Here is a 12,404-nt window from a genome sequence, read left to right as displayed (position 1 = left end):
ATGTACAGCTACGGGAGTCTCTCATAGATGAGGAACCCATGAGAGGAAGGAATCCATTAGAAGAACACATTACTTACATCTCGGTAATGTTCTTTTTGATGAATGTTCTACCCAGGGATTCCTCACTGTCGCCCTTACCAGCCACACTCGGTGGATAGGTTGTGCACCTTAACAATTGTACATTCCCTCAGCTGCTGAGTGCTGGGGAGAAAGACAGAACAGAGGTCCTGGAATGCAGAGCCTTGATATATACTTGCCCTGACATGTCTGCCACGGGCGCATAGAGATGTCTAGCAGAGCCAACCTGGAGCCACGCTGACATGAACGCAGCCTAATTTAAGACAGCTTTTCATATCTCATGTGGCCTGTAGCCACAGCACACTTTAACATACAAGGTTAGTGTGCGACACTTGCTGAAAAAATATTCGTAGGTTCTGCAAGATCAGGCGATGTCCAGAAAGTGGGGCTTTCCTGTTCTGGCAGATGGGCCGACCACAAATGACAGCTAACAGCCTGTTTCAACTTCACACCATTGGGTGTTAGTTTTGACTTCACACCATTAGGTGTTATCTGAGAGGAGCCATTAGACCTCACATGGGAAGTGTTATATCTGATACAGATTCACAAACAGAATCATTGCGCACATTCGCAAAGTTAAGGCCCATAGTTTGCCATACAAAGTACGAAGTAACAAGTGAGAGAGATGTCCCTTGATAACAGATATAATATAGTAGTCCGCAGAAGCATAACATGCGTAATGTTGCAGAGCTGAATGAACGCCATTTACTTAACAGGTGCAGAGATCTCACTGTGAGGTGCAAAAACCCTGTGAGGTGCAAAAACCCACTTTATGTAGTTTTACATAGGAGGCCTACCTCGAACGAACACAGTGACACACCAGCTCTCACTGTTCCAAACAGCAAATATGATGAATGCACATGTGCAGGGCCACCATGTTACTTCATAAATATATAGCCAGGCACAAAAAGGGAGGAAAAAAAGGCCCAGCAGACTTGTAAGTCCACTCAAGCCGAAGGGGCAGAGGGGGAGAGCAGAGCAGCAGCATATGAGCAAGACAGCCAGTCTCAGCTAAGCAGAACTCGTCAAACTAAGAAGAAGCTGTTTCATTTGAAGCACACTCTGCTCTAAACATGAGCAACAGGTGGGTGCTTGCTGTGTGCTTGGAGACTGATGGCGTATAGTATAGTGTAACATAGCTTAATGAGAGATAAAGGTTACCCATGCGTTTAAACTAAAACCACAACTTGCTCTATTATTTACACCTAAACACATGCTCTTTGCCCACAGGGCAATCTTGGTCATAGGTGTGATGTTATGTTATATATGCTTTTGCTTTAGCTTGTTTAATGAAAATAAGAACCCTCAAAAGATAGGGGGTCATATTAAATGCATTAACATGATAACTCCTGTGTCAAGTGTATAATTCAGAGTAATGCATCAGAGTGGTATCTCTTTGAGTCCAAGAACTTAACAATTCCTGACTGTATAGGTTTAATCATGTTGATAAGCAAATGAACCTAGGCATGCCTGTCCTTAAGCGCTGGGACACAGTTTAGGGTGGGTTTTGACATGAATGACTGATGACCTGGGTATGTTTTCACAGCCTCAAATGTGGTGGACATAAGAGGCTCTTGGTCAAGCCTAATAATAGGCAATCAAGACAACGCTGTGGCCGTGGCCCTGGATGACAAAAATAATTCTGAAGCTCAGCTGCACTGGGGACAGAATATCATAGATTAGGAATCCATAGGAGGCCATCAGTCCAAAAGAACATCATCGAGAGTAAGCATTTTGTTCTTCTTCTCTGAGCATCAGCAACCACAGGTTTGTATTTCAGCCTTCTTGGGCCTCATCAGTGAGGTGAAGCTGAGCCTCTCTTTTTGCTCTGCCCTGCGACATCCGTGTGTCCTGGTGGTGGCAGAATTATCAAAATGGCAGCAGAACCTCTGGGCGCACCAAAACCTATGGAAACTGCGCTTTGCAAACCCGGAAAGATGGCTGCCAAATCTACCTTGCCTGTTGTCAGTGGTGGAATGGAGACCTCACTGCTGAAACATGTCACTGAGCTGCCCACTAAGTAAAAAGGGAACTGCATGAAAGGCAGTGCTTTACTGAAAGAAACCCAGAAATTGTTCTTAAATCCCTTTTTCTTGGTTGCTGAAACTACAGAATGCCGGTCCAAAACACCATAAAACATCCAATATCCTTACTGGGTGTTACTTCAGTTAAGAAATCATTATGAACATACAATGACATGAAAAGTGGAATCTGTCATCAAAATATCCACAGAAAAAATGTGCCTGTCTGTGAAATCTGTCAAAATATGGGTGCAGTACCGCCTGTATGACAGCTGTCAGTAGTTTGCATCAGAAGTTTAAACTTGTGCAATTGAAATCAAAGGTCTGGAAACTAAGTGACCTGTTATTAAGAGGAACCTAGGTTGTAACTATTTAATTTCCATGGTTTAGGAGCTGGAATAAGAGTTCTAGCTGCTTGTTTGAAAATTGCAAGTTTTGTTTTAAACCAAGAAAAATGTAATAAAATGACATGGAATTTAAGCTGAACTCAAAGCCACCAAACCCGTTCCACAGCTTCCCCCAACAAAAGGCATCTCCCTTCTGCTTCCCACCAAGGCCAGGAAATCACACCTTTCTGAGAATTAGATCAGGGGAGGAGATATTGGGCTGCAGCAGAAGGGGACAATGGACTTTCTCTGGCTGAAAGGATATGCAGATTGTGAAGTGTCAAAAATGGCCTCTCCCAGAAGGAAGGGGCGGATTGCTTAAGAGCTGCCAGGAGGAAAAGGAGGCGGGGACAGACAACCATTTTTGGATTCACAAGCACAGAAAGCATATTTTAAAAAAAAAGACTGATAAATGACTGTGCAAATTTGTAAAAATTATAGAATTAACAGCATTATTAATGTAATTTTTGGGTGCACATTTTAAGAGATGCCAGAACTCTGTGTGATGTTCTAGGAAGGCACAGTGAAAATTCTGAGTTTGCAGCAAATGTATTTATGTCAGAAGCATGAAACTTGACACGCTGATGCCCATATACAATGCGCATATGTGTACACATTTTGGGATAAATTAGATATTGTGTCCCAGACAAAAAGTGAGAAATTCTGTCAAATCCAGACCCAAGATCCTACAGCGACGGGGCTTGAAGGAGTATTTGCTCCACAAAATATGTGATCTATGTATGTTATTGTTATAAAGATTGCACACATGTAAATATGTATTATACCAAAAGTAGATTGTATGTTCAAAAGGCAAAGGGGAGGATGTTCTGCCTCATAAAACCACATCATCATGGTGACACCCTGTTTTCTCCTCCAATCAAGGGAGAGATCAGACTCTAGCCAATAGCCTACCTAGGGGGTGCACTTAGGATAATTCAGCATACACACCCCTTTATCAAATGCATAAATAGAGACAGCTGAGGACTTAGAAAGACACACAGATCTGCCCACCATCCCGATCTTGGTGAATCACCCTGAAGGAGATCCCTCCATACTCCTTGTTCCAGACTCCAGAAACTTTGCAAGCAGAAAGGCTCATTGCATAGCTGAACCATTTTCAGCTGGGCCATAACTTCCAGAACTCACCCCACATACTTAAAGGAGAAACAAAAGAAACAGCCAGTCTGTGCTGTAACTGCTTGCCTGCCAAATAATTATCTTCATAACCAACAAGGGCAGATTAATCCCAATCCTGTGCCGTGCTGTGCTGTGCTGTGACCAGAGAGCTATTGCAGATCCAGTCCAGTCGTGCTGTGCTGTGCTGTGCAGACCAGAGCGCCTTGCTGTCCAGTCCTACCGTGCAGTGTCCAGAGTGCCTTGCTGATCGCTGAACCAGTCCAATCCGGTGTGCCCAGCAGTCTGTACCTGAACCAGATCCATGACGGTTCCATTCAAAACATTTGTAGTGATTATCCGTAGTATAGGACTTTCACTAGCCTATGTACTGTCCATAGTAATCCCTATCCAAATCATCCTATCTTATAGTCAGAACTGCATTGTTAGAATTATTTTGAATTGCCTGAACCCTCTATCTCATCCCTACTATCTTCCTTCTGTAATAGTATTGCTAAACATATCTTTGCGCTGATATATTTCATCTGAAGAAGGCAAGCTCCTCGGCAGGCAGTCGCCCTGATCGGAGGCGCCCTGGTCTAGTGTCTGTGCTTCTGTGTAGTATTTACTTCTTCATAGTCATTCCATAGTGTAAAGAAATCATGTTTGTCTTTTAAAAGCGCTTCTCTGTTTTCCCCATTATTTCGCCTATCTCAGAAAAACGACCTCCACTAAAACGTCCATAACTTCTTCAATTTTTATGCTAGAAACAAAATTTAAATGTCATGTCTGCTTGTAGCTAACATTCTCAGCTTTCTATAGAACCCAAAACCGCATTCCAAATCCTTATAGTTCTCCCGTGATCGTGATTACCGCGCGTGGAAAAGTTTGCCACAAATTTTCGTTTTTCCAAAATCTATCACGTGCAAAACAGCTTTCAATTGCACCCGACCTCAAATTTAAGTTTTCACATTGCTTATTACTCCCAAATCATTGCTAGTGTTTGTCTGCAACCATACAAAGCAGCTCCCATTAGAATTTAAACAATGCCAGTGTATTAAACCAGATTTAGTGTTTTACCCAATCCATTGAAAGACAACTTTAAACCATTTTGACAGTTTGCTAATCATTTCTGTTTCTCTCTTGTGTTTGCTGGGGGGAAATTGGGATTGATACATTTGCTTGAATTCTGCATCCCTGAAACCTGTTCTCTCTCCTCCTATCTCTTTATATTGCATATTGTGGGTTGAGGGGTATGCAGGGGGAAATAGTAAACACACTGCTATTTGATTTGAATATACACCCAAAAGTATTATTTCTGTGCTGCATTGTTTTTGCTCATCATTACTCCTTGTGATTAAAGAGATTGCTTAGTGTGACATCACCCCATTGCTGATTATTGTATCCCCATTAAAAATAGTGTGATTATATTGGGAATATATAAATACATATTTTAACTTTGCAAACCAGCCTGATTCCTGGTTCAGTGTGACCGGGGGGGGGTTCCAAGAGAGGGGGGTGATATAAGTGGTACATCGTTCAGAATAAAATAACTTATAGACACAAATAATTAAATAAGGATTTCAGTTGTGCATTACACTCTAGGCATTGACTTAGGTGAAGAGCCGGATTGAAATCATTTACAACAGTGGGTTGGGTACTCATCTGAATTGCCATTAGTGACTGATGGTAAAACCTCAAGTTTTAAAATAATGTATAAAAGTGTCAGTGCCTCTCTCCTGATGGTTCCAATAACTTGTTCTATGGGTGGATCCCACTCATTAGGATCTACGACCGGACTGATAGTCAAATGGATATTTCTCCTCTGTGGAAGGTACTTCCCATAGAAGAGATTATTTGAACTATGTTTATTCTCAATAGAGGGGCTCCCGCATTCATGAACATTTCCACAATTGACTTCACTGATGCCTTAGGATTGGTGGAACTGGCTGAATGGTAACTTGGGATTTCCCTGGACCTCTTCATCTTAGCAATGGATATTGTCTATGCTGGATTCATCGTGTATGACTCTGCAATATACTGTGACTCCATATGTTTTGAACCCTCCCCTTTAAGCATCCATTAGACTAGTCAGCATGCCAGTGTGTCAGGCTTGCGGAGGAAGTGCCAGCCATCATCCGCACTCCAGCCACCCCCTTCGAGGTGCCAGGAAGGTTCATGCAAAAATATGTGACGTACGGAGAACAGTTAAACCAGCAGAGAGCCGCAGATGGGCTCTGCCCAGTGCCTATTGGAATAACAGCACATATTGAAGTACCAACACCTAAGCAAACCTGGACAGTAAGGTACCCACTGAGAAATCCATATTGACAGACACAACAAAAGGACGATTGTTGAATGAAATGCCTGAAGAAACCAAGAAGATACTAAAAGAAGACGACTGGTGATGTCATGAGAAATCGGACTGACGCACATTTAGAATATATAATGACCTAAGGATACTGATAGAGAAACGAAATACCATGGATAAGTGACATCTCAAGCCTAAGGTGAAACAGTTGATGCCAAGATGAAGAAACTTCTGCCATATGCCCGATGAAGACATTAAGTCAGTTAAAACGTGTACATACGCAAGAAACCGCAAGAAGCAAAGAAATCGTGAAGCTTGCGTACGCTTAATAGTGAAATAGATTACTGCAAGCACCAACTATACATAATCTACCTCAAAAGCACTTTATAGATGAGTGAAAATCCACTATGCACATGAGCAGAATTGAATAGAGATCACTAAAGGTCTCAAGAAGAGAGGGCCGCAGCAAACAAATCAAGAATTAAGACGGAGAGAAAACCCAGCTGAAGGCAGCCATTCAAGTAGGTCAGGGTCGTATCAGGCTCGAATAGGCTAGCAATGCCTACAGTTAAACACAAGAATAACAGTCTCGTGTTCAGCAAGGTCTAGATAAGCCGTAGATGGTATACAACTGACAGAATTAAAACAAATACACAAAATTGCATGAAGAAGAGGCTGATTTTACAGTGTCCTAGTCACGTGGCAAGGCAGGCAGAAAGGGATGAGACTTTCACAACTACGCATGTAGCTTTCTCGTACACATACTCCTTATCTTTCTCAGACCAAGAAGCATACTCAAGGCCAAACTACAAGGCAGTAATTGAAACAGGGCCACTGAGGTGATGAATGGTTGTAACATAAATTGAAGGGAAGCTGGGGTGCAGGCTTACTCCCTGCACCTGGCTAATTATTCTGCATGCTGCGAAGCGCAAGTGGAAAAGTATGTGTGGGATCAATGCCAACCCAATCATAGTGAACCATGTAATCTAGGGTCCTATAGAGAATAGAGCCAATGGAACGTCGTACTTTTAGTGATGTTTACAGTGGCCAGTTTGAAGGAAGGGCGTAGTTGCTCCACCTGACGTTATTATCCAATCCCCTCTCCCCCATACCATATACAGATATAGTACCTATGTTAAAGTTACCTTCCTATAATCAATCAAATGGCATGTTAGGTTTTTAAGATTACACGTCAATGATGATGAGTTTTTGGTATAAATGTTGTGATTTTTCTGAAATTAATTGGAGTTTAAGCGAGAAGGAAGATCGAGCGGTTGCAGATGTTCATTGAACTCCCTGTTTTTTGTACTTGTCATTAAAGGATAGTTCCGGGACTTTTTTTTATTGTTCCTACGGTTCGGCCATGTGTTTTTAAGCATAAATCGGTAGATCGTAGAAAACTTTCCTATGGACCTTACCCGACTTTTCGTCCATTAACACACTCGAAATCAGCTGCCATTTTGTGATAATCCAATCATTTCCCCCCATCGACCTGGCTCACCTGCGTTTGCGGCACTAAATTATATCCCCCGCCCCTGAAACAGACTTTATCAAAACATTCATATTCCCCGCCTCTATCCGTGACGTGACTGTGCTGCGTAGGCAAACGCGGCCAGGCGTCTTCTACGCGACTTCACACAGAACCCGGAAACCAACACAGATCAGCTCACAACACAGCGCGCCACAATCCGGAATATGAAACTGTACTTTTAAATCAAACCGCAAGATTGTAAATTTGGTAAAGTACATTTATTTGACATCAAATGTTTAGAGAATATTCAGCGATTTGCATTTTTCTTTGCTCTCGATCCAAAATAGTTCGTCTTGAGGCAAGCGATGTTTGTGTGCAGTACACAGGGTGTTGGTTTACGATAAAATAAGCTCTTCGGTCGCACTGATAATCGCATGGCTGTTCCAACAACGAGGCACTAGGCCACCACAACGGTATGTATGTTGCATCTAGCCATTAGTACCGCGCAAGGGCATACTTGTACTTGGCGATCGTCCCATAAAATGGTCAGGGTGGTAACGTTGTTCACGCGGAGAAGCAACTGGCGGTTGTAAAAGCCATCCGCCGGTGTCTGGTACTCGTGACACATACAATAATGAAGGATGTACCGGTTTTAAAAACATAAAAAATGAAATTAGTCTCACCATCAGATCTTTATTAAAATTATTCATTTTATATATTAGGTCGGGAAATTATTTCATAGCTAGGACAGTGCAACTGGGTATTATACGTCATTTCCAGTAACCCACCCCCTCACCTCCGCCTTTTTCAGAGCCGCCTGAGTGCCAGTGGACCACTTCGTCACTGATATGATATAATATGGCATTTGCAACGCGCCTATACACAAGTGTTTCAAGGCGTGGCGAGGCAGGGAGGGAGGGGAACAAGGAGAAGACAGACAACGATCCTACTAGGCCAGGTGTCATTCAGATCGCGCAAGTGCAGGGGTAGGGGGAAGGTAAAAGTGCAAGGGGAAGGGGAGGGGGGAAGTGGAGTACAAGGTAAGTAGCATAAAATAATAAATACATAGGGCCAGCTGGTGGCGAGTGCAAGGTAAGTGCAGAACAAGTGCTGGGAAGGGGGGGCTGTAGGATACTGAGACAGTCCCCCAGTGCAGGGGTTGACAGGGAGGCAGTGCAGGTGGAGAGTGGAAGGGCCCAGGACCGAGGTCGCAGACAGTGGACAAGTTGTAGCAGGGGAGAGGGAGAGAGAAAGCAGAAGCAAAGAGGAAGGTTTTGAGGTGCTTCCGTAAAAAAGGAGATGGTTCTCCTCAAGATAGTGCGCGGTACAAAACAATATGCCACATAGAACGAACAAGTACAACTTAACCCGTCTTTAAAGCTACTGTATAGTAATTAAATTGCGGTATAAACTCATCTAAAGAGTTACTTACATTATATTTGCATTTTCCATTGTGTCTGTGCGTAGGGCAGCCCCGAAATACCACTCCTTCTATGCCGACGTTATTTCTCCTAATGAACGAACATTAAATGGCTTTCGTTTCTGAAATTCTATTCATTATCGTTTACGTTATTGCACCACACCCCCAAAAAGAAGTCTTTCGGGATGGTCCCGGCCTGTCAAGGTCAAATAACAATAGAATCTTATACTGAGTCGTGGGCCATTCCGGCACCCGAGCAAAAAATCAAAGCAGCTGACCTTCACTTTGAACAAGCACACATTCCTAGTTAGCTACATTCAGTGTAAGGCCATCTCACAGGACTTGAAATTTACACTCCATCTTTGCATTTTGTCTGCGTGCATTTGCAGCCCCAGAGAACCATAAATACGGAGACATTCTATATTTTTTGAAAAATGATTTATATTACTGTTTGGTTTAATTTAATGCGCAAATGAACAAGGTTGGATAGACACATTGCATGTACACTGAGCAATCACTTTTATTTACACATTACATAGATACACATATTCAATGGGCCTGCAACATGAGGAGACTCGAGAGAACAGACAATCAAATTACAATCATTTAAACCGTGATGTGTATTTCTCAATGAGCTCTGCTTTAGGTGGACATAGAACAGAGGCAATGTTGGGTGGCAATGCAGTTGTCCCCTGCACAGGTTCGTTCACAACTCCATGTATGTGCCTATCTAGGACATCAACAATAAGTCTCTCAATACACTCATATTGCATATCCTGAAACACTGGTTTGATCACCCATTGTTTACTTCTTTTAGTGAAGGCCTTATTGTAGCGAAGCGTCCCTAAAGTTCCGGTCGTCCTACTTTGTTGACGGCCAACATTATGGTTATGTGCCAAGACCGCTAGAAGAGTCCGATTTATCATGCCCTCCATGCCAAAAATCAATCGTTTTGGCCTGTACTTTAGGCACATATTGTGGAACACCTCCAAATCTCCTGTGTGGCAGAATTCCGTGAGTCCCCTCAAATCTCTTGTTATAGTTTTATCAAATACTATCTTTTCAATGGCTTTGTGAGTGGGTGATGAAGGAATCAACCACTTCTTCTTCCGTGCCTCCTCTGTGGACAAATGGCCATGTTCACAATTGTGGAAATGTTGGTTTGTGGTCCAGCGGTGAACGTTGCTACAGTGTAGCATTACTGACCGCCATTTTTCCAGTAGAATTCCCAACGACCCTCCACATGTTTTTGAGCTCCACCAAAGATGGTTGCTGATTGACTTGGACCACTGTGAAATACCTTGCATTTCTTTTTTTTTACCTGCAGCCGACATTTTTTTATTGATTGTTTTTGCAAGATGCCATACGTCAAATTGGTGATTTATATTTTTGTACTCTTCTCTCATTGTCTTGGCAATTGAAACGTGTCTGTCCGTGGCTATCAGGTCGATCACCATTCCCCGCGATTGTAGTTCTTGCAATGATGCTACAAAGCCAACTTTCTCCATGGCCACTGAGGATGTACTTTGTGACACCTGCACGACCACCGAACTCACAATTTTCTTACTTTCCATGTCCTGAAAGTGGTAGGTGCAGTACTTGGCTGAAAATCCTGGGCTGTCGCACTGTCCATCACCAGGCTAGCCTGAACCGTTTGCCCGCGAATGTACTATCAATAGACATTTTTTCCATTCTCCAAGCTTCGCTAATGGCTGGAAATAGATAATCGATTTGGTATTTGTAGAACTGAGTTTTCGCAATGAAATGGATTCCCACAAACTGAAAGAAATACTCTAACTTTTTAAAACTTGAACCACTAAAAAGTGCGGCCGCTGCACAAAGTAGTTTGCCTGCTGGCAGTTGCCCCAGCATGGGTTGTGCAGACCATGAGAAAGGATGATATTTTGTGCAGGTGGCATGTATTTTAAGGTTAGTGCCTCGAATTGCACGAGTCACATTAATCAATGGCTCCCCACATACTTCCCCCACCAACCGAATGCCCACATTTCATCCTAATAATAATATCAATCAAACAACTATCGAATACAATGAATTTGGCCTCTTTCCTTATACTGTCACTCTGCATCCCAGCTGGTTCGGCCTGTAACGTTGAGGACATGTCACTCACATGAAAGGTAGAATCTCTGATATCGTCTTCCGCTATGTTCAGTGATATTGATGGTGTTTCATTGTCGTCCACTTCATTCTCTTCCATTGCAAAATCTGTTCCTTCTCCGGCGATGGGTGAATAAAACAATTTCTTCAACTTTCTCGCGGTCTTAGTTTTTGCGGGTGTGGATTCTGTGAATTGATCTCCGACTGCATCCGAACTACCAGGAGGACATTCACTATCAATGGCTGGTGGTGGTATAGCTCCGTTGTCAATCACTTCATATTGTTCCCATTGGCACAATGCATCTCCAGTCTCAAGTCCCTGCCAAAAGGTTTGACAAGCAACATCTCTCGTTCGCTTCACTGTCTGTGTAGATCTAGTTCGTACACCCACTCGCAACTAGAGGACAGATTGGAAAAGGGATGTTCAGTTTAAACACAACTTACAGTATTGACCTATTAACAGTGAAAAACAACATAATATAGTGACCAGGACACTAACCTTCTTTTGCTTTCTTTTCTTTGAAACTTTCTTGCCTCGAACTTCAACATCAGGACGCTGTTGCTCCGACTCGTGTGTGCATGTCTCCACTTCCTCTTGCGCTGCAACGACTATATTTTCATGATAAGCACATCCATCACGCACTGACGCTCCATCGACTCCCTGAAACATAGAACTTTCATTAGTATGTATAATAATATTGAAAACACAAAATGTACTTGGGGACCAATACCCACGTACATCTCAATAGCAAAACACGAATGAACGCATTGTGTAGAACATTCAAACGACAATTATTCACGCATTGTTGATCTAGTTAGATGGAACTGTCAAGATCCATACCTCGGGCTCCGCATAGACTTCCATTGATGATATTATTGAAGATGACGCTTCAGCAACTCCCTGAAACACAGTAATTGCATTAGTATGGTTTTCTATTTTGTTAAAAAGAACATAAACTTTGTGCAGGCGTCAACGGCTCATCTAAATAGACCTGCACAAATGATCAGTTGTCTAAAATAAGTAATGGATATCTAAATATGATTCGATTTGCTCGATCGTTGGAAGTGTCACCACCCAGAGATCTGCATCAACTACTAGGGGTGATGTTCTTGTAGAACATTGCGCCGACCCGTAACTGCATGCTCCCCCTTCTTCTTGGACTAATGCTCCATCGACTCCCTGAAACATATGACTTTCATTAGTAATGAACACAATATTGAAAAAAGAAGACACATAGGAGGGCGACGACAGAAGGACATATCAATGGCTAAAAACGAAAGAAACATTGTGTGTAACAATCACGCTACAAGAATGCAAGATCTGATGATCTCCATCGATGGAACTGTCCGGAAACGTACCTCGAGCATCTGAGTGACATCAACGGCTGTCGTCAATGCGTTGGACTCCTCAGCATCTCCCTGAAAGACAGTACTTGCATTATTTTGGATAACAATAATTATAACTGAAAACAAAGACTAGAGGATGAGT

The sequence above is a fragment of the Ambystoma mexicanum genome, chromosome 7p, assembly GCF_040938575.1.
Source record: "Ambystoma mexicanum isolate Mex_15411 chromosome 7p, UKY_AmexF1_1, whole genome shotgun sequence".
Classification (NCBI taxonomy): domain Eukaryota; kingdom Metazoa; phylum Chordata; class Amphibia; order Caudata; family Ambystomatidae; genus Ambystoma; species Ambystoma mexicanum.
This window is presented reverse-complemented; position numbering follows the sequence as displayed.